The 19,960-nt window shown below is 43.4% G+C and overlaps 1 protein-coding gene across 17 annotated transcripts in view; it reads right to left on the bottom strand.

The window, feature by feature from the left end:
- The window catches only part of MAST4 (microtubule associated serine/threonine kinase family member 4), a 617,295-nt gene that overhangs the window by 171,545 nt on the left and 425,790 nt on the right, over positions 1-19,960 (bottom strand). The gene's annotated exons all lie outside the window — the stretch shown is intronic.

Genomic DNA, 19,960 nt, shown 5'->3' with positions numbered 1-19,960 from the left:
TTTGAACGCAAAAGCTTCTCTCGCCCTCCCCTTCTGGTTGCGGGGGGGGGGGGGGTGCGCCCAACACCATGGAAACTTGAAAGCACTTTTAGAAAATTGGCCTATGGGAGGACTTGAATCTGACACCTTTATGTAGGGTCCAGCGGTAAGGAGGGTGGCAGGGGCCCTGGCTCAGTCCCCAGCTGGGCTTCCTGGGAAAGAGAGCAGGGGCCCCTGGTGTACTGTGCCCAGGAGCAGGCGCAGGGCTAGCGCATCTCCCCCCCATCCCAGGGCCTGAAATGGATCGGTCCCTCGAAATAAATAAATAAGTCCAGCTGCTCCACTGGAACGCTAGTGTGTGCTGTGCACACCTGAGAGCTTGGGTGATTCACCATAGGACCGGGCACAACTGTGGCGCTGAGTGGGAAGTCCCTCATGACTCCCGGAGGTGACGCTACCTGTTGTCTGGTAGAAGCACGCACACGCCAAGCCACCACCCTCACGAAAAACCTCAATAACAACAAAATTCACCACGATAGCTACAGTGCACACCTGTTTGGCCTCATGGCCTCGAAAGATGGCTCTAGTTAATGATCACCTATCGCATGTACATATAATACCTGGCTCTGATTTAGCAACATAAATTCCTTTCCCTCCCAGTAAAATAGAGTCTGATGGAAAGGAACACAGGAAAAGGATGAATCCCATTGTAATTCGTTTTGAAGAAAGGCTTGGTATTTATTTGACTCCCCAAACCACAAATGTTTGTTCAGAAGTATATAAAGAAAAAAAATCAGAATTTAAATGAGTTACTTTTAATTTAATATTATATCATATATTGTTACGTCTTCTGGTCCACAGAAGTATTTTCTCACCAAAAACTTCAAAAGGATTTGATGACAATCCTTAAACAGGGCGTTCATGCCCACAATCCTACTTTCTTGTAGAGTCTTCACAGACCTTTGAGAGTCTCAGAAATAAAAGAAAACCATAGAATCCACCCAATCCTACACAGGAGAAACAGAGGCTTTGAGCAGTAACAAAAGACCCATTTTTTCAATATTGTAAGAGCTTTGTTTCAGTGTCTTTGCTCCCCCTAAGGGCATCCTTTGTTGGCTTTTTAATATTTTGTAGTACAGCCACCCTCCTGCACCGGAAGGTTCGAGCACACCCTCACTAAAACATATGTAAGGACAGTCAGCCATGGTGGGACAGACGTGGGATCTCAGCACTCAGGGAAGGCAAAGACAAACCACTGCCTGGGTTCTACAACAGCCTGTTCTGCTGCGCAGCAAGACCCCATCACAAGAATTCAAAACCAAAGAAATGACAGCGACAGTGACAGCGACAGCAACAAACCCTGCAAATAAAACTGTGTGCCTAGTGACCACCTGTGTGTGTGTGAACTCTTCTCATCCCCTGAACAGTATGCTGTAGCATCTATTTACTCAGCATACCCATTTTATTTTACATTGAACATTATCTAGAGATGATTTGCCATCCATGGAAGGATGTGGAGTCGACATTGCAAATATTCTGTCTTAGGAACCCAAACTGCAAGAGCAAAAAGTGTTCTAAACTGCCGAGCCATCTCTCCAGACCTATTTACAGGAGGCTTGGGCACCCATGGTCTCTGGGATCCCAGAATGCATACCTCATGGATACCTAGAGATGACTGACTACTCTAAATGGTGTAAAGTAATTCCTGCATTTCAGTAGGGTTTCTCCCTAGTGACACTGTCACCTGGGCCACAGTGGTTTGGAGGCTTTCTTGCACTTTGAAAAATGTTTGGCAGCATCCCGGACTCTTCGTGCTAGACAACAGAAGTGCCCGTTAAAAAACGTCTGCAGACACTGCCAATGCCTTTTTGTTGTGAATCACCTGCTCTAGATAATGTCTCCCTCTGAGAAAGGTGTCATATTGTCTTCGGTTCTAGACTCAACACTTACTCTCACCTTAAGCAAGTTACTTAAGCTCTGCCCATTTTCCCTAATTATAATATAGGTCCATAATAGGACCAACCTCTGGGAGTTGGCATCTATAAGTGAAAATGAGATGACACATATAAAACCCCTCCATGTAATGTCTGGCAAATACAGTGAGTCAACGCAAAAAATATAAGATAGTGTAAGGGATCAAAAAGAGCGCTTCACTCTGTGTGATGTAAGCCTGGAGCAAACGGCATTACAGCACACTCTCTGTACTCTCCGGGGCCCTGAAAGTGGGTCTACCCACACTGTACTTTGACTTGATCACTGATGCCTTCCTTATCAGTCTGTGAGTTTCTCAAGGCTAAGGCCTTGCTATATTGATCTCTGTATTTCCAGAACTGGACAGCCCAAACTTACACAGATGCTTTTTGAGTAGGCAGTTCCAATGTCTAAGTGTCTATTTCTCCCATTAAACACAATATGAACAGGTCCATCAATACTCTCATAGAGGGCTGGAGAGATGGCTCAGAGGTTAAGAGCACTGGCTGTTCTTCCAGAGGTCCTGAGTTCAATTCCCAGCAACCACATGGTGGCTCACAACCATCTGCAATGAGATTTGATTCTTCCTCTGGTGTGCATGAAGGCTGAAACATGTATGTATGTATGTATGTATGTATGTATGTATGTATGTATGTACGTATTTTTAAAAAATACTTTTACAGGACCCAGAATCTCAATATTCTTAAAACAATGTTACTAAATTCTGAACACACGCAACACTGTCTGCTCTTGCAGGCTGGATTCCCAGCACCCACACTTGGTGGCTTACAGCTGTCTTTCTCCTACAACTCATTGTCACGAAGTGATGGAAGGATGTTAGTGCTAAAAACCGCTCAGATCCTGGCATGGCTTCAGGACACAGCCCAGCCAAACACAAGGCAAAAGTCCCTGCTGAGTACCATCGCCACGTTCCGCAGACAAGCCAGCGACTTCCTGAGCTTTTGGATGAAGAAGGGTAATTACATCCCATTGGCCAACAGAGGAGAACAACCAAGATGGCAAGAGAGGATGCGAAACTGTGCTACAACAGTCATGAATTCAAGCATCTCTCTGATGAAAGCAGTGACTATTGGAGAGATAAGAAATAGCTGGCAGGAAGGACAGCAGGCTGCCAAGAAGAGACTTGATACCCTACAAGCACATACAGGGGGAAGAGGTCCCCCTCAGTCACAGTCATAGGGGAGGGGAGTAAGGGGAAAATGGGAGGGAGGGAGGAATAGGAGGATATAAGGGATGGGATAACAATTGAGATGTAATATGAATACATTAATAAAATATATTTTTTAAAAAAGAAATAGCTGGCCCGCTGACCATGAACACTGAAAAGACTATATGAACTAGGTTTGCATCCACAGAGGAGAAAGGAGGGAGGAAGGGTCAATTTTTCCAAGAAGGGTGTTTAGTCACAAGTTGGAGGATATACATAGGGTGAAAATTCAGCTCTGGGTGGATTTAAGACCGGATGTCTGTACTTCCCAATCCATATAATATTCTCCATGCTCCCTTCTAGAAAAGTTCATTTATATGGTGTTGCCTCTAAAGATGGCAGCACCAAAATGGGAACATTGATATAATCAAACCTTTATTTTTTTTTCTTCTCCACTGCTTCACATTCCTCCATTTTGAGGAATATCTGCAACTCTCAGCTACAAGTAGCTATTGTTAAATATATACATATATATATAATTATGTGTATGAAAGTGTGGATTGTGGATACATTTTCCCATGTGCCCAAGGAGTCCAGAAGAGGGCACTGGATACCCAAGATCCGAAGTCACGAGTAGCTGTGAGCAACCCAACATGGGTGCTGGGAACCAAATTCTGGTCCTCTGCAGGAGTGGTACATGATTTAAGTGTTGCCTGCCACCTCACCAGCCCCGAACATTAGTCATTTTAACTAAACATATTCTGTTATTTTCATTGAAAACTTTTGGGAAGATTTGGATTCATCCACACGGAAAACGTAAGACTAGGTAAAGTACATACACAGCTAGTGATGAACTAGCTAGCGCAGAGCAACTAACTTGACAGGTTCCCACACTCACTGATGATAAGAGTAGGTGTGACAGTCAAGTGGAGCCTGCCTTCTAACCTGTTTGACTTGATTTAGTAACCTATGATTCAGAAGACAAGGCAGTCAGTAAACACAGGATTAAATTTGTCAGAACTACTGACATTTTCCTACAGACGAAATAATTATATAGACAGAAAAAGGAAGCACAGGTGACTTGCAATTGCCACAGAGGTGCGACTGCAGAGCTAAGAGGAAACTGAGCCTTACACGTTCTTAAGCACATAGCTGGTCTAGGCCACCACACGGACGGGCACTCAGCGGGGATTTTGTACATACTGGACAGCCACTAAGCCAACGCAACAACGGATACAGTTTGTATTGCATACTGCTTGTTCATTTATCAGAATGCCACTATCAGCCAGTGATTTTCCAAGGAGGGGAAATGAGATGGGAAAATCAGCTTGTCATCCTACTGGAAAGGCTAGCTCTAGAAGAAATGGGTATAAAATAAAAAGTCTAACCCTTCACAATTCATTCCCCTCATATATATACAAACATATATATGTGTATGTATGTATATGCGTATACATATATGTATATTATATATGTATATGTATGTGTGTATATATATATATGATTCCCTTCATATATATTTTTTATTACAGACTTTTTACTCTCCCTCCAGAAGTCCTATGCCCAAGTAGAATAGTACTAAGAATCTAGTATTTATGGACTCTTCTGTGCATACTAGGAGGAGATTAATTTTTCCTGGGCCAAGATGTTAGGGCTGGAGAGCTTTCAGCACTCTGTGCAAGACCCTGTGTCTATGTATCGACATCCAAGGAGGACAGCAGGGACAGTGGGATGGATCCCAAGTTTCCACGAAGATGCCACCTGATCCTGGCCTAGAGGCGATTCTGCTGGGAACTGCCCTGACTCCTTCCTAGCCCTATGTTCAGCACCTAGATGGGACTGTTTCCCAAGGTTGTCCGCATGTCCAAGTCCACTAGATCAGCTTCCAGGCGCCCTCCTGGAGTGAAGGGTGGAGGTCTGATGAGCGCACTGGCCTTCCTACAGGAAGAAGCCTACGTGAGATAGAACTGACGTAGGTGGGATCAAAATGCAAAAGAGTAGAAGGGAAATACGAAGAGAGGATGCTGTACACAGGAGAACGGACGAAGAACACAATAAATAGCTAATGGTAGGATACCCTCTTCTGTCGTTAGACAAATGGATGCCTACAGCACTCAAATATTAAAAAGATAAATAATAATGAACTGGTAGGGATACAGTTGGAGGCTGAAACCGGTGGCAGAAAATACTCAAGTGGTATCCTCCTAGGAAAAGTAAAAAAAAAAAAAAAAAAAAAAAGGCAGTATCAAAAGGTAAGATGTAGACTTCTAAAGCTATTAGGTAAAACAAATAGTTAAATAAAACACACACACACACACACACACACACACACACACACACACCCCTGATTTCTCTTTCCTAGTAGATAACCAGAGAACCGTATAGTCCTCATGGTTGGCATGAAAGATGTGTTCTAAATGGTGACAGGACAGGATGAAGATGGGACAAAATGGAAAGAAAATGCAGCGCGTTCCTTGGGCATTCTGATCTCAGGAGAAAAGGGCTCAGAAAGGTAGCCGAAAATCTAAGTAAATATCAGTAAATCTGAGAGGAGAACGGACAGATATGGGAAATGGGGACTTTTCTACCCAAAGTAGCCCCTTGATACTTGTGATGGATAAGTATGGTGGGACAGGCCTAGGGAGGAGGCAGGGGAGCTCTCCTGGGAAGGAAACCCTTGCAAAGGTCCTGTGTAAAGGCCACAACTGAGCTGGACAGAGCACCCCCACCCCTACCCAGAGGAGAACAAGGCATGCTACTGGAAAAGGCCATAAAAAGGCTGCTACTGGGAGAGCCATAGCGAGCGAGTGGTGTGGTGATTTTAAAAGAGAAAGGCCTCCAGGTGTGATGGTGCTTGCCTTGAATCCCAGCACCCCAGAGGCAGAGGCAGAGGCAGGTGGATTGCTGTGAGTTTGAGGCCAGCCTGGTCTACAAAGTGAGTCCAGGACAGCCAAGGCTACACAGAGAAACCCTGTCTCAAGAAGAGAAAGAAGGGGGGGGGGGGAGAAGGAGGGAGGGAGGGAGGGAGGGGGGAGAGAACCCTGTTGGTAGAACTGTTTGGGGAGGAGCAGGAGGAGGAGGAGGAGGAGGAGGAGGAGGAGGAGGAGGAGGATTGGAGGATGTGCCACTGTGGGCAGCCTTTGCGGCTCCCAGAGCCCACCCACTCCCATCTCACGCTCTCTTCTGTCTCTTGCTTGTGGATCAGACCTAAGTTCTGCACATTGCTCCCACATACTTAGCCTGCCTGCCTGCTGCCATGCTCCTGGCACAATGTTCATGGACTCTTAACTCTCTGGAACTATGAACCTCCACGTTAAATGTTTTCTTTTTCTAAGTTGCCTTGGTCATGATCTCTCTTCACAGCCATGGAGAAATAAGACAAACGGGCTCCTTGTCTCTAAAACGGCTGCCTGGCTATATACCCATCAGCAAACGGCAGTCGCTTGGACCTCTCACAGGATACCAAGATAACGATGGAAGAGAGGGCAACTCTCAGAAGGCCCTCTTCTCACACACAGGAAGCAAGACTACACCTCCCTTGCCTTGAGGCTGAAGTCTACCGCCATCTGCTTTAGGTAGTGTTTGTGTAAGCCTGACACCCAGGGTGGGTTAGGTCAATCTCTCTACTGGGCTCCATCTCAGACAACAGCTGCCTACAGGGGTCAGTCGCTGTCAATGTCCAGATTTGCTCCAGATCGGTTCTCCTTAGGAGTTCCTTGCAGGCTGGCGCTGTAGTTCTTTCATCTTTCAATCTTTAATACTGTCACTGAGCTGAATGTTAAAACAAGGGAGAAGGAGGAGCAAAGCCAGACAAATGACTAAGGGGTGATAAATGAGAAGTCTAGGGGTCAGCAAGGGTAAGAAAGCAGCGAGGATGAGCCTGTTCACAGGTAAAGAGGCAGTGACACCCTGAGACTCTGAAGAACGGCCCTGTTCATGTTTTTCAAAGCTCTTCCTGCCTACTCTTATGTGAGCTTTAGAGAGCCATAAGTCCATTCCATTACTCATATGTACTGTATCCACTACGAACATCTATTATCTCAGGCTCCAAAATGCCACGTCATAGGCTTCTATGCATATGCACTTAATTATGGTGGAGGTATATGACTGACTTTAGATGAAATGCTAAGTGCTTTCTTTTCTTTTCTTTTCTTTTCTTTTCGTGTGTGTGTGTGTGTGTGTGTGTGTGTGTGTTAGTGTGTATGAACAGTGAACCTTAGCCAGTAAGGAATGCATCTCAGTATGGAGTTATCTTCAAGGACATGGTGCCACTTGATCCAGAAGCCTGGGTCCCAGGTACATCATTTCCAATTCGGCTCCCAAGCATGAATTACAGCGCAATTATAAGAAGTGACAATTCGGTTGAAATGGGTCAGTGTGGTTATATTTAGCCCCTTAGAGCTGACACCAAGGCCTTTCGGTAATGCAAGATGATGGTTAATTTATAAGTCCGTCTTTTCTCGATTATTTTTCCAGGTCAGATAGCCATGGTTGTAGAGAATTATCTCACTAAAGTGAGAAGAAGGAGGTGTGATGAACATAACCACAACGAATCACGCAGACAGAGGTAGAGATGGCACCTCTGCAAGGAGCAGAACTTTACTCTATTGTTAAAGCTGATTCGAACTGTCACACAGCAGGACGGCATGTCAGTGAGCACATGGACCTTAGCCAAGCAGTTTTCAAGCAGGGTTGCAGCGGAGTTCCTACTAAGTCACGTCGTTTTTAAGCCATTAGAAGTTTGTTTGTTTGTTTGTTTTTTAAAGAGATACTAATTCCTAGGGGGATAAACAGAATGTCAGTCCTGAACAGCTATCAGAGAAATGTGATGAAAAAATATCGGGTGCCATTTTTACATAACTGCCACAGATTAAAAAATGATAGCGTTCAATGGCAGGAGGGCATGGGGAGACAAGTACTCTGTCCCAGTGTTCTTGAAGCAATTTGGAGGATGAAAATACATAAGTGTATACATACACACAAACGCGTATTGGTAAATCAGCCTGTCTCCCTCTTGGGCTTGAAAGCCATCTTATAGTAAAGACAAACTAGGCTCATTCCTGTTTATGATTAAACCTGTCTCTCAAAGAATGGGCTATGCCCCCACCTGTAACCTTAACTACAAATGGTTCTGTACTGCCTGTCCCAGGGAATGGCAGCCATGCCACTGTTTTGGAAAGGTTGTTATGATCACCTGTTGTTATGACCACTTTATTATGACTACCTTGTTACGACCACCTTGCAAACATGTTTTACAAGAGGTTGTAATGATCCTCTTGTTATGTTCTGCTCCTGTAACCCTGCCTATTTGCCTGTCAAGTCCCCCATTTGGAAACCCCCTACTTCTGAGCTATAAAAACTGCTTATCTTGCCCATGTCCAATGCGGACCTCTTGACTCTGCCTTATGGTAAGGCAGCCTGTACATGTAAATAAAAGAGCTTAACAGGCTATCAAGAGACTTGATAGCCTATGATCATATACAGGGGGAGGAGGTCCCCCTCAGTCACAGACATAGGGGAGGGGAGTAGGGGGAAAGTGGGAGGGAGGAACGGGAGGATACAAGGGATGGGATAACAATTGAGATGTAATATGAATAAATTAATAAAAAAAAGAAAAAGAAAAAAGAATCTGCTTTTACTAATTGATTCTTTTAATTAATTTGGCCATGATGATTTGGGTCGGTGGTCTTTCTCCTCACATCTTTAAACTTAACACTATTTGGAAATCAATTCAGAATTGCTTGGAATTGTGTGCGTGTGTGTGTGTGTGTGTGTGTGTGTGCGCGCGCATGCACATGCACGTGCATGTGTTCATGCATATTCTAAAGGTTCAAAAGAAGGGCAATTCTTCTTTAGTTCTAATATGATCAGAAAGTGGAACTTAAGAAAACCAGTACAGATCAGGACAATAGCCTGGATAATAAATTCCAGAGGTGTCCAGGCTAACCTCTGAAGAACCTGTGAATATGGTACCTGCATGACAAAAGACATTCTGAGGATGTGATTAAAGTCAGGGGTCCCAGGCTACCCACATGGCCCATAGGTGCAATTACAACAATCTCTCAGAAAGGGTAGAGGGAGACAGAAACAGAGGCTTCTGTCAGATGCTAATGCAGTCAGAAAGAGAAAGGGGACCAGAGGCCAGGAATGCAAAGAATGCAGCTAGAGGAAGCTCTGGAGGGGGGAATGGGGGGGGGGCGCGACCCCAGGCCAGCGCTTTCAGCTCAGTCCAGGAAAAGTGACATTGGGCTCCTGACCTCTAACACAGTAAGAGAGAGAATGTATGAAGCCCCAAACACTTTCTTACCTGGTCCTAAGTGGATACAGTACCCAGAGGAAGCTAAAAACAATGTTTTCACAATAGGGATGGAATGAGACCTGCTCCTCAATTAATACAAATCAAGAGCTTATGATTGTTTAAAATGTTATATCAAAAGTAAAAATAAAGCGTGTCAGCGAACATCTGTTTGCGATTATGATTAATGCTTTTATTATTTAAACTTTTTTTTACATCTTAACTAAGATTATTCTCTTATGCATATATATTATACATGCCTATACATATACACACATACATACATGCCTATACATATACACACATACATACATATGTATGTATATGTATAGTCATTCATTCACTCAAGGGTGACCCTGAGCTTCTGATCGTTTGCTTCTACCTCTCAAGTGCTGGGATTACAGGCAGGAGTCAGCACACCCAGTTTATGAGGTTCAGAGATCTTTTCATCCCTCCTCCCCTACCTCAGGAGTTCTTATATGACAGCTAAGCACGCTACCAACTGAGTGACTCCAGGTCTTAAGTTTATTACTTTTAACTTTAAAAAAGTAAAATTTTGGTTTTCAAAACCAACACACATTTGGCAGCTTTGTTCCCAAGACTCTGAGGGCTCAGCACGTGAGGCTGCTCTGATGAGCTTACAAAATCAAGAAAGAACACACACCCACTGACATTTTCATAAGATGCAATTGATGTTTTCTGACACATGAGATAAGATGCATGTGTAAAAGCTCTGTGAGTCTTGAATATAAATACTGGAATTACTTTTAAAAAGAAGTCATTCCTACTCCCAGGAATTTTATAATATATTTTTTTAAAAAAAGAAAAGAAAAGAAAAATCTGTCTTCCAGGCATAAATCCTTAACTGTCTGTGGCAACTGGGCAAATGGGTATTTTTGAAAGCGAATGGGTTATAAATCTATACAGTGCTTTGTTTTATGTTGAATATATGCATTGGCTATTTGCAGAGTGCTGGGGCTGTGCATTTATGCAAACTGTTTTGAATTCTAAGCCTGCTTCTCCACATTACATGACACACTTTCTTCTTTCACTGCTTAGAAATGAAAGGAAGCCACTAAGACAATCATCCGGGAAAGTATGAGCAGAGCCTGGCGGTCCGCATTGAAATGACTGAATGGCTATAATTAAGCACACACAAACCTGTTGCCTTCAGACTTCACCGTCTTTCATTAGTTTGGCTGTGATGAAATGAACAGTACAAAATTTTGGGTGCCAAGAACATAAATGTTCCTTGGCAGATATATTGTCCCAGACATTACAGAAGATTCATAATAAGCGCTATGGTGATCAGAGAATGTTTCTTGAAGAGATAGTTTAGTTCATGAGAACTACAGTAAGAGTCACTAAAAGCAACTAGCAAGATAGAAGTGGACGAAGAAATTACAGTGAAATAAGGACTGTCCCCGTTAGCGGCTCTTCGGAGACCAAGTACATACAAAACTATAAAGAATGCTAATTTATCAAGGAAAAATGTATCAAGTAGAAAATCCAGTTGACATGTACATGATAAATTCGAGAAAAGTGAAGAGAAAATGCTACTTAAAGTAACAGGAAAATGGGGAGAAAGTAAAAAGGTTTCTTAATATATAAAATGATTAGAAGAACAAATAAGCTATTGGTCTGTTTTCGAGACAGGCTTTTTTGTATAGTCCTGTATGTCCTGGAAGTCACTCTCTAGACCAGACTAGCTTCCAACTCAGAGAGATCCATGTGCCTCTGCCTCCCAAGTAAAACAAGAGATTGCCTCTTCGCTTTCACCTAATAGTGCCCGTCACTTCCCATCTGGATGAACACAATCTTCTTCTTACTCCCCAGCCTCCCCCCTACCATTGTGAAACTGTTCCTTCCGACCTGTCCAGCTGCGACAGCTGCCTGTGGTCCTATCACTTACCCGGGAAACAACCTTCAACGGCTTGTCACTATTCCCCAGTAGTATTTCTCCCAGGGTGATTTCTATCTCCCACCACTGACTCACTCCAAACTAAGTCCAAAAAAAATAAAATAAAATAAAATAAAAAATCTGCAGATCTGGTGTAAGGTTTATAGGGGAAGAGAAAAGAGAGCCTGGAGAGGGGAAGGGGGAGAGAGAGGGAGAGAGAGAGGGGGGAGGGAGAGACAGAGATAGAAAGACAGAGAGATGGAGAAACAGAGAGATAGAGACAGACAGGAAAGTAGAGGCAGGTAATGACATAAGGTGTTGCTAGGGCCCTGAGGGCAAGGCAGCAGAATCACCTGAACACTAATACAAATGATCCCCAAATTTTGAGATTGGAGCTCAGGAGTCTGCATCATACCAAAAAGTCAGGTGACTTCTGTACAGTTTGAGAGGCACCATCTCAGGAAAATAAAGATCCCTTCTGAAGGGATTTTTAAAATTAGGATATCCATCATTATCTGTCCTGCCTTGTCCCTGTCTTGTGGTTTAGGCTTCAATAATAAAACACGCACTTGTCAGAAATACACATTACTTTTGGCTCCCCAGACACAGGAAGCCCCCGGCACATGCGTTGTATATCCTGTTCCCTGTTTCTAGAATTTCCACCTCCTTTGCCCGGGAAACTTCCGTTCATCTTTCAAGGGTGAGCTGGAAGGTCACCCCTCCAGCAAAAGTCGGGCTGGCTTTCTCCTGCACACATAAGCGGTTCTCCTGCAGGCTCCCCGATGAATTTATGCATTGCAGGCCTCTTGATTAACAATCATTCTTCCGCAGCAAGATGATGTGTTTACAGGTCTGATTCCCCACTAGGCTTGGAGCTCTCCAAGTACAAGGACAGATTCTATTCGTCTGTGTATGTCTCAAGTGCAAAGTGGATACTCAAGATGAATGGATGTACACATATTATTTTCTAAGCTTCTGGGAAAAAAAAAAACCAGAACTGTTAATTTCCTATTCCTCCAACTGTTACATACAAGCCATAAGGGGACAATTTTAAACTCATGGTGCCTTTTGTCAACTGGCTGAATGGTTTGTCTTTCTTTTACTTAAAAAAAAAAGGATTATTTTTTTTTTTAATAACACTTTGAAAAAAACATATTTTACCAGCTGGGTGTGCTGGCACATGCCTATAATCCCAACACTAAGGAGGAACAGGCAGGTGGATCAAAGTGAGTTCGAGGCCAGCCTGGTCTACAAAGTGAGTCCACGACAGCCAAGGCTACACAGAGAAAAAAAATGAAAAGAAGGAAGGAAGGAAGGGAGAAAAGAGAAAATATGCTTTATGCGTATGGGTACTTTGACTGTATATATGTCTGAGCACCACACACATTCCTAGTGCCTGGGGAGGCCAGAGGAGGGTGTCTAATACCTGGCAACTGGAATTAGAGATAGTTGTGAGCCGTTACATATGTTGACTTGAGTCTGGGTCCTTTGAAAGGCTAGCCAGTGCTGTTAACCACTGCGCCACCTCTCTACCATGTTTCACGTGCATACAGTCCCTATGGAAGCCAGAAGACAGCATTGGATCCCTTGGAACTGGAGTTAGAAATGGCGTGAGACAGTGTGCAGGTGCAGAGAATCAAACCCAGGTCCTCTACGAATGCAGGAAACGCTCTTAACCACTGAGTAATCTCTCCTGCCCCCACAGACAATTTTCTTTTAAGCACTGTCATTACAGATAATCTTTATAATGAACAACAAAAATGACAATACAAATTTAAGCACATGACACTGAGGCAGACATTAATGATTTATTTTTCAAAAATTAACTCCAAATTTCTATTAGCTTTTTAGCTAGCTCTCCTCTACAATAAGAATGGATGGAATATAGTTTTATTTTGTCTCCTGAAAGGATGAATAAAAACAGGAGCTTGGGCAGAGTGACCTTTTTCCGAGGTTGGAAACTCAATCTTGCTGGGAACACAACCAACACGCACAACTCCAAAAGAGAACAGATGAGAATTCAAGGTACCACATCAATAGTGCTCAAGGTTACAAGCCTCTGGCTGCCGACTTATAGCCCAGGCCTTCTGGCTCTCAAGGGGTCAGTTTCCCATTATAAATTCTTCCATCCCATTTTAAGAGAAGCTGCAAAGACAAGCAGACTAGTTAGTTGCCTGACCTGAGCGAGATCTGGCACTCGGGCACTGTGGTAGGCATCCTCTCCTGTCACACTGCCTCCTCCAGCGAATGACCATTCCTGCATCTTTTTGTTCTTACTCCCAAATTAGCCATCTTTACCCAAAGTTGTAACTAAGAAGCAATGCTTCTGTTGATCATGCTGAAGCATCCCCTGGGGGCGTGTCTTAGAACTGGAAGTTTGAGAGACAAATACAGGCTTTTGGTGATGGGGAAAGTCCACTCAGCACCGCAGAGTCTGAACTCAGTGAGAGATGCTTAAGCATCTGCAGACAAGCTGCCCAACAGGTGATGGCAGTGGTGGTGGGGCCTTCACTCCATCTCCCCACGCCTCTCCTCTGGACTAAAAGCATAAAGATGCAGAACACGGAGAGGTTGCTCGTCAGTGATGTAGACACTGTTTACCCAGTCACCAAGGGGAGACGACCTATTTGTTGACTGTGCAGTCACCAAAAATAAACAGATATTGAGAAGCAATGCTGCATGTAGCATGACAACCCATTCCATGAAAGGGAAAGGGTTGTGTCATGCTTGTAATAACAGTCATATGTACACGCAGGAAAAGACCTGGGGGAGTCACAGAAAACTAGAAAACTTAGCTATTTTATTCTTGATATGGTTTTCATAAATCTTAAAACAGTTTTAAGAAGTTGTTTCCTAGCCAAGTAAGATGGCACATGCCTTTAATCTTGACACTTGACAGAGGCAGAGGCAGGTGGGATCTCTCTGAGTTAGAGGCCATCCTGCTCTACATCGTAAGTTCCAGGACAGCCAGGGCTATATAGTTAGACTCTGTCTCTAAGAGAAAAAAAAAAAATTCTAGTGTTTATCCCATGATGCCACCAGTGAACCCGAATACCAACTCATCTTTCTTGAAGCAATTCCAGCTACGTCCAAATAATACTGCTTGGTGGAAACCCCACAGGAGGGTAAGCAGGCCCAGGTTTTCTCCAGGTGTATGCGGGCAACTTTTACCTGCTCAAAAAGCTAAACTTTAATCTCTCAGAAATTAAAAGATAATCATCATGTACAACCTTGTTTGTTTTTTACTTATTTATTTATTTTACATCCCAATCATAAAAATATGGACTGCTTCACAAATTTGTGTGTCACCCTTGCGCAGGGACTTAGAATGATATCAGACATTACTGTCAAAGTCCTTTCTGTCCATTTCCAAAGAATAATTTCTTTTACTTATTTATACTAACAAGTGCCTAGCAGTGCAGCCTTTAAAACACCACTGTAGAACGCCTGGCTTCAAAAGATCCATCCAGTAATTCGGCCACGGAAACGGCCTTGAGCTTCTTCAGTGAGCTGCTAGGGGCCAGCAGAACACTGGGTTAGCCTGCTCTGTTCCTATAATGAAACACTCAAGGGCAGACACTTTATGAAGAAAAGAGGTTTGCTTGGCTCGCTGTACAGGAAGGAGGCTCCGGAGCTTGGCATCAGCTTCTGCTCAGTTCTGGTGACATCACAGTAGGAAGTATGTGTGAGAGAGCGGCTGTATGATGAAACAGAAAGTCGGGCCGAGCTTGCCCTCCTGGGAACACATTCTCACATGAATGAACGTGAGAACCGTAGTAACACTTTCTGGCAGCCTCTGAGCGGTCCCATCTCTCAGCATCACCCCGGGCTTCTAACATGTGACTCTTTGGGGACTGACTCAAACCAAACCTAAAAAGGTGGACTATTAGTTGCTTTTAGTTTTACCAGAAAGCCGGGCCAGGTGTGTATGACAGAGACCTGTCTCAGCCCCCCAAATCAGAAAAATCTCTCGGTTGTGCTTCAAAGAGGAGTGAAGGGACTTGATCCCTTCTGAGTGGACCTGATCCCCACCCACCTGTACGTCACCATTACTTCGCATGCAAATATGCAAATATGCAAATAAGGTCAGTTTTGAGAAAGGTCAAAGCAGGTTTTGAGGCATTGTATAAATGCAAGCTATGCCATAAGTCCCAGACTTTTTTCAACGTAACATACTCAAGAGAAGAAGACAACAACAACAACAACAACAAAAATGTGGAAACAATGAATAGATGAACAGAAAGAGTACACAGGCAAAAAACTCCCCAAAACCCCCCCCCAAAAAAACCCAGCCAGTTTTATCTTTTTCTGCTTAAAAAAAAAAGTTTAATTTTTTAAAATTATGTGCATACAGGAATCTACATGTGGGCTTGTGTAAGTGAGTGCAGAGACCAGAAGGAAGGCTCAAATCCCTCAAGCTGGAGTAATTGGGAGATGCCTGGGATGGATGCTGGGAACCAACACAGTGTCCTGCACAAGAGCATCATGGGTCCTTCATCACTGAACCATCTCTACAGTCCTAGCAGGTGTTTAGTAGCTGTACAATAATCAACAGAAGGCTGTGTCAGTCCTGAGGTCTTCTAACACCCTTTCTCCCAAGCCACAGGTGCCTGGGGACAAACCAGGACAGAGTTGCTTAAGTGGAGGAGGCAAACTCGCCCCATATCTCACAGCTACACTGTAATTGCCACTGAAACAAATCTCAACTTTGCTCATATTTTATTTTTTTTAGCCAAAGGGTCAAGACTTCAGGATGAAACCAAATTCATAAAATGCTATTCTTTCTCAGATGACATCTAGTCAACTTGTCAGATCTGAAAGTATTCTGGAAAGTATCCCCACCTGCAAGTCTCCGAGTCCAGCCGAGCGACTCATGAGAATGACTCGCAGAAATCCAGGCCCTGGGGGCTTGAGAGGTGGCTCAGCAGCTAGGGACACTTGCTGGTCTTGAGGGAACCCAGGTTCAGTTCCCAGGACCCACACGATGGCTCACAACCATTTTTTTTTTTAAGATTTATTATTTATTATTATGTATACAGTGCTCTGCCTGCATGTACATCTGCAGGCCAGAGGAGGGTATCAGATCACATTATAGATGGTTGTGAGCCACCATGTGGTTGCTGGGAATTGAACTCAGGACCTCTGGAAGAACAGTCAGTGCTCTTAACCGCTGAGCCATCTCTCCAGCCCCTCACAACCATTCTTGGGCATGCACAGACAGAGAAATACAGGCAGAGAAAACACACATACACACACAAAAAATAGATATTTTCAAAAAATAAAATAAATAAGGCCAGTCACTTTTATCATCAACTGTGATGAAGGGATATAGAATAGCCATATGGCTCTTGACTTCTCAATGTCAAATTGACATTATAAACAAATATAAACAGATTTTAAAATGACCTTGACAGCTTCTAAGGACATATACGACTGTTTTAAAAGAGGTTGTTATTTTATTATTTTATTTTTGGATTAAAGAGAGTAAGCAGAGCATGAATAAAAATCTACCTACCATCTATAAATGTCAGTATATGAACCACTCTTGGTCCTGGCCACTTTGAATCCTCCAAGAGAGCTGTCAACAATCAGCATATTGCGAGTCTCAGTTTTACTTTCTGTGTCTCCCTGCAACAGGGCTGAGTGTGGCAAGAGTCAAACTACAAAGGCAAAATTCTTAGCTAGTTTTGCATGTATGCGCTCTCCAAATATGCTGGCATTGATCAAAGATTTTTTTTCCAAATTGATAAAAATAAGACATGAAAAAAATATTTAGAATAGAGATTTGAGAGAGCCTAGAAATTCCTTTCATCTTAACTAAGAGCATCCATCATGTCAATTTACTTATAAAAAATGTTTGTCCCCTTGGTTGAAAAAAATGGTTTAGTGTTTTTTATTATAAGCTTGGGAGGGCCCTGAAAAAGCTTATTAAAAACTGAATTTCTATTATTTAAGGAAACTGGTTTTAGAAGGCCAGAGAGAAAATGAATAACACTTCACCATATGAAACCAGATGGTCTTGGGGCTAGACCTATGTGCTGAGGGTGATTTTCTTCAAATCCCTCTTCCACTCTAAAATGATACCTCCATTCCCACAGACCACAGGCTGTGACACCTGTGCTGAGATTGTGTTTCTGGTCCCAGAGGCCATAGGATGCCCAACTGTTGACATTCACTGAGGTACATGGAAGCCTAGAATGAAACAGTGAGACCAACAAGTGATCAGGTCTGAGGATAAGAGCTGATTTCCTACGAGGACAGTAAGGAGCAGGGAGGGATCTGTGTGAGGAGAGGCAGATGCAGTTCAGATGTGCCCAGAGAAGCTGAGAGAAAGCATAGCATGGCATGGAGATCTGGGGCTGGAGAGATGGCTCAGAGGTTAAGGGCCCCGCTTGCTCTTCCAGAGGTCCTGAGTTCAATTCCCAGCAACCACATGGCGGCTCACATCCATCTGTAATGTCATCTAACTCCCTCTTCTGACATGCAAGCAGAGAACCGTATATGTATTGATAAATAAATCTTAAAAAAAAAAAAACCAAACAAACATGGAAATCCTACAGTTTTGACCTCTAGCAGTCTCCCCTGACTTCCTCTCAAAGGTATCACAGTACACCAACATCTCACATCAAACCATTTTTTTTTTTGTTCCCTGTAAAGTGTGTTATATTTAACATATAAATATATATGTGTATATGTGTATATATACATATATATATATGTATATATATTACTTTACATCTCAGCAATCCTCACACATACTTGGAAGACTGCAAAAATACAAGATGAAAACTGTTTGTAAATGTAACACTCCTGTGGACGTCAAACGTCTTTTTATGCTTGAGGGACTGGTGTGAAGGGAGGAGGCGTTGAATAGTACCACAGTGAAGGACACAGCTGCTGAAGCCCTCACTCGGGTTCATAACAACAGCCCGACAGTGGCAGAACTCAGGAGTTCAGTGACCTTGGGGATGTTTCTTAAACCCCAAGCACCCTACTTTCCTAATTCTATAAAATTGGAATAACGGTGCTTATCTCGCAGGCTGCAGCTAGGGTTATGTTTAGTGTAAGTATTTAGGATAGTGTTTCATGTTCTGGTAGTGGGACAGACAGAAGTGTAGCAGACAGAAGGATGATTTGATACAGAGTGGCCTCCATAAACTCATACATTTGAGTGTGTGGCCAGGCGTTGTGGTGCACGCCTCTAACCCCAGCACTCGGGAGGCAGAGGCAGGCAGATTGATGTGCCAGTCTGGTCTACAAAGCAAGTCCCAGACAGCCAAGGCTACACAGAGAAACCCTGTCTTAAAAAGCAAAAACAAAAAACAAAAAATGAAATCAGAAACTTTTGAGTGTGTGGTCCCCAGTTAGCTGATCTGTTTGGGAAGGATCAGGAGGTGTGGCCTTGTTGGTGGAGGTATGCCCCTGAGGGATGGGGGCGGGCTTTAAGAATACAAAAGCCCTCCCCATTCCCAGTAAGCTAGCTTTTGCTTCCGATTTTCAATTAATAACGTAAGCACCTAGCTACTACCCCACCTCCATGCCTGCCTGCCTCCCTGCCTGCTACCATGTTCTCCAGTGTGATGGTCATGGACTCTAGCCCTCTGGAAGCATAAGCCCCAATAAACTCTTTCTTCTGTAAGTTGCTTTGGTCATAGTGTCGTAGGACAGAGGATGGAAAGAGTCCATTAGGAGCTGTCCTCTTTCTTTCTTTCTTTCTTTCTTTCTTTCTTTCTTTCTTTCTTTCTTTCTTTCTTTCTTTCATGTATGAATGCTCTATCTGCATTGTACACTTGCAGTCCAGAAGAGGGCATCAGATCTCATTATAGGTGGTTGTGAGCCACCATGTGGTTGCTGGGAATTGAACTCAGGACTTCTGGAAGAGCAGCCAGTGCTCTTAACCACTGAGCCATCTCTCCAGCCCTAGGAGCTATCTTGAAGACAATAGGTAGACCTTGCATTTCACATCCTAGACCAAAATCTTTAATTCCACTCCTTCCGCCTTGTGATTCTCTTCAGGAGAGATAAGAGGCAATCCCAAGGCAAAGGACAAACTCTTCAATGAGCAGGGAGAGGGTCAGAACTACTTGGTCTCTTGTCCTTCCCCAGAATAAATACTAGAGTCACTTCCCTCTAGTGGCTGAGGTAAAGAATTGCATCGCCACCGCCCTACTGATTCTTGAGATTTGTTGTAAAGGAAATAACTCAGAGGGTGGTAAACTTAAATGAGAGTCAGTGTGGAGCCAGTGGGGGCAAGGCAAAGGAAAACAAATCATTGAGTTTTTGCAAAATAAAGCAGTATTAAACATGTCCACAGTGTCACGTATTATGAACCCCAGTGGCACAGAAAGAGCAACTTTAATTAAATGCAACCTCATTGTGAGAGCTTAATACTTAACTTCAGTGTCCTCCAAGCACAGGCAAGCAATCCACATGATAAATAGCTTTTTGCTTCTCTAAGTTTTTGTAATGGATGAGGCTCATTAGTTTACATAATCATCCTTAAAACTAGGACAGCGCGCCTACTGTCACTCCGCAGTAAAATATTAATCCTACCAAACCTAATATTTGACATGATCTGCTGGGCTTGAGCGTTTTCCTTAAACCATTAACTTCCTAGAGGTATGAGGTGGCAAACAAGAGGGAAAGG

This window comes from Acomys minous (assembly GCF_964271855.1).
Source record: "Acomys minous genome assembly, chromosome: 11".
Lineage (NCBI taxonomy): Eukaryota > Metazoa > Chordata > Mammalia > Rodentia > Muridae > Acomys > Acomys minous.
Note: the sequence above shows the minus strand (reverse complement) of the source record. Positions and strands in the feature narration are given on the sequence as shown.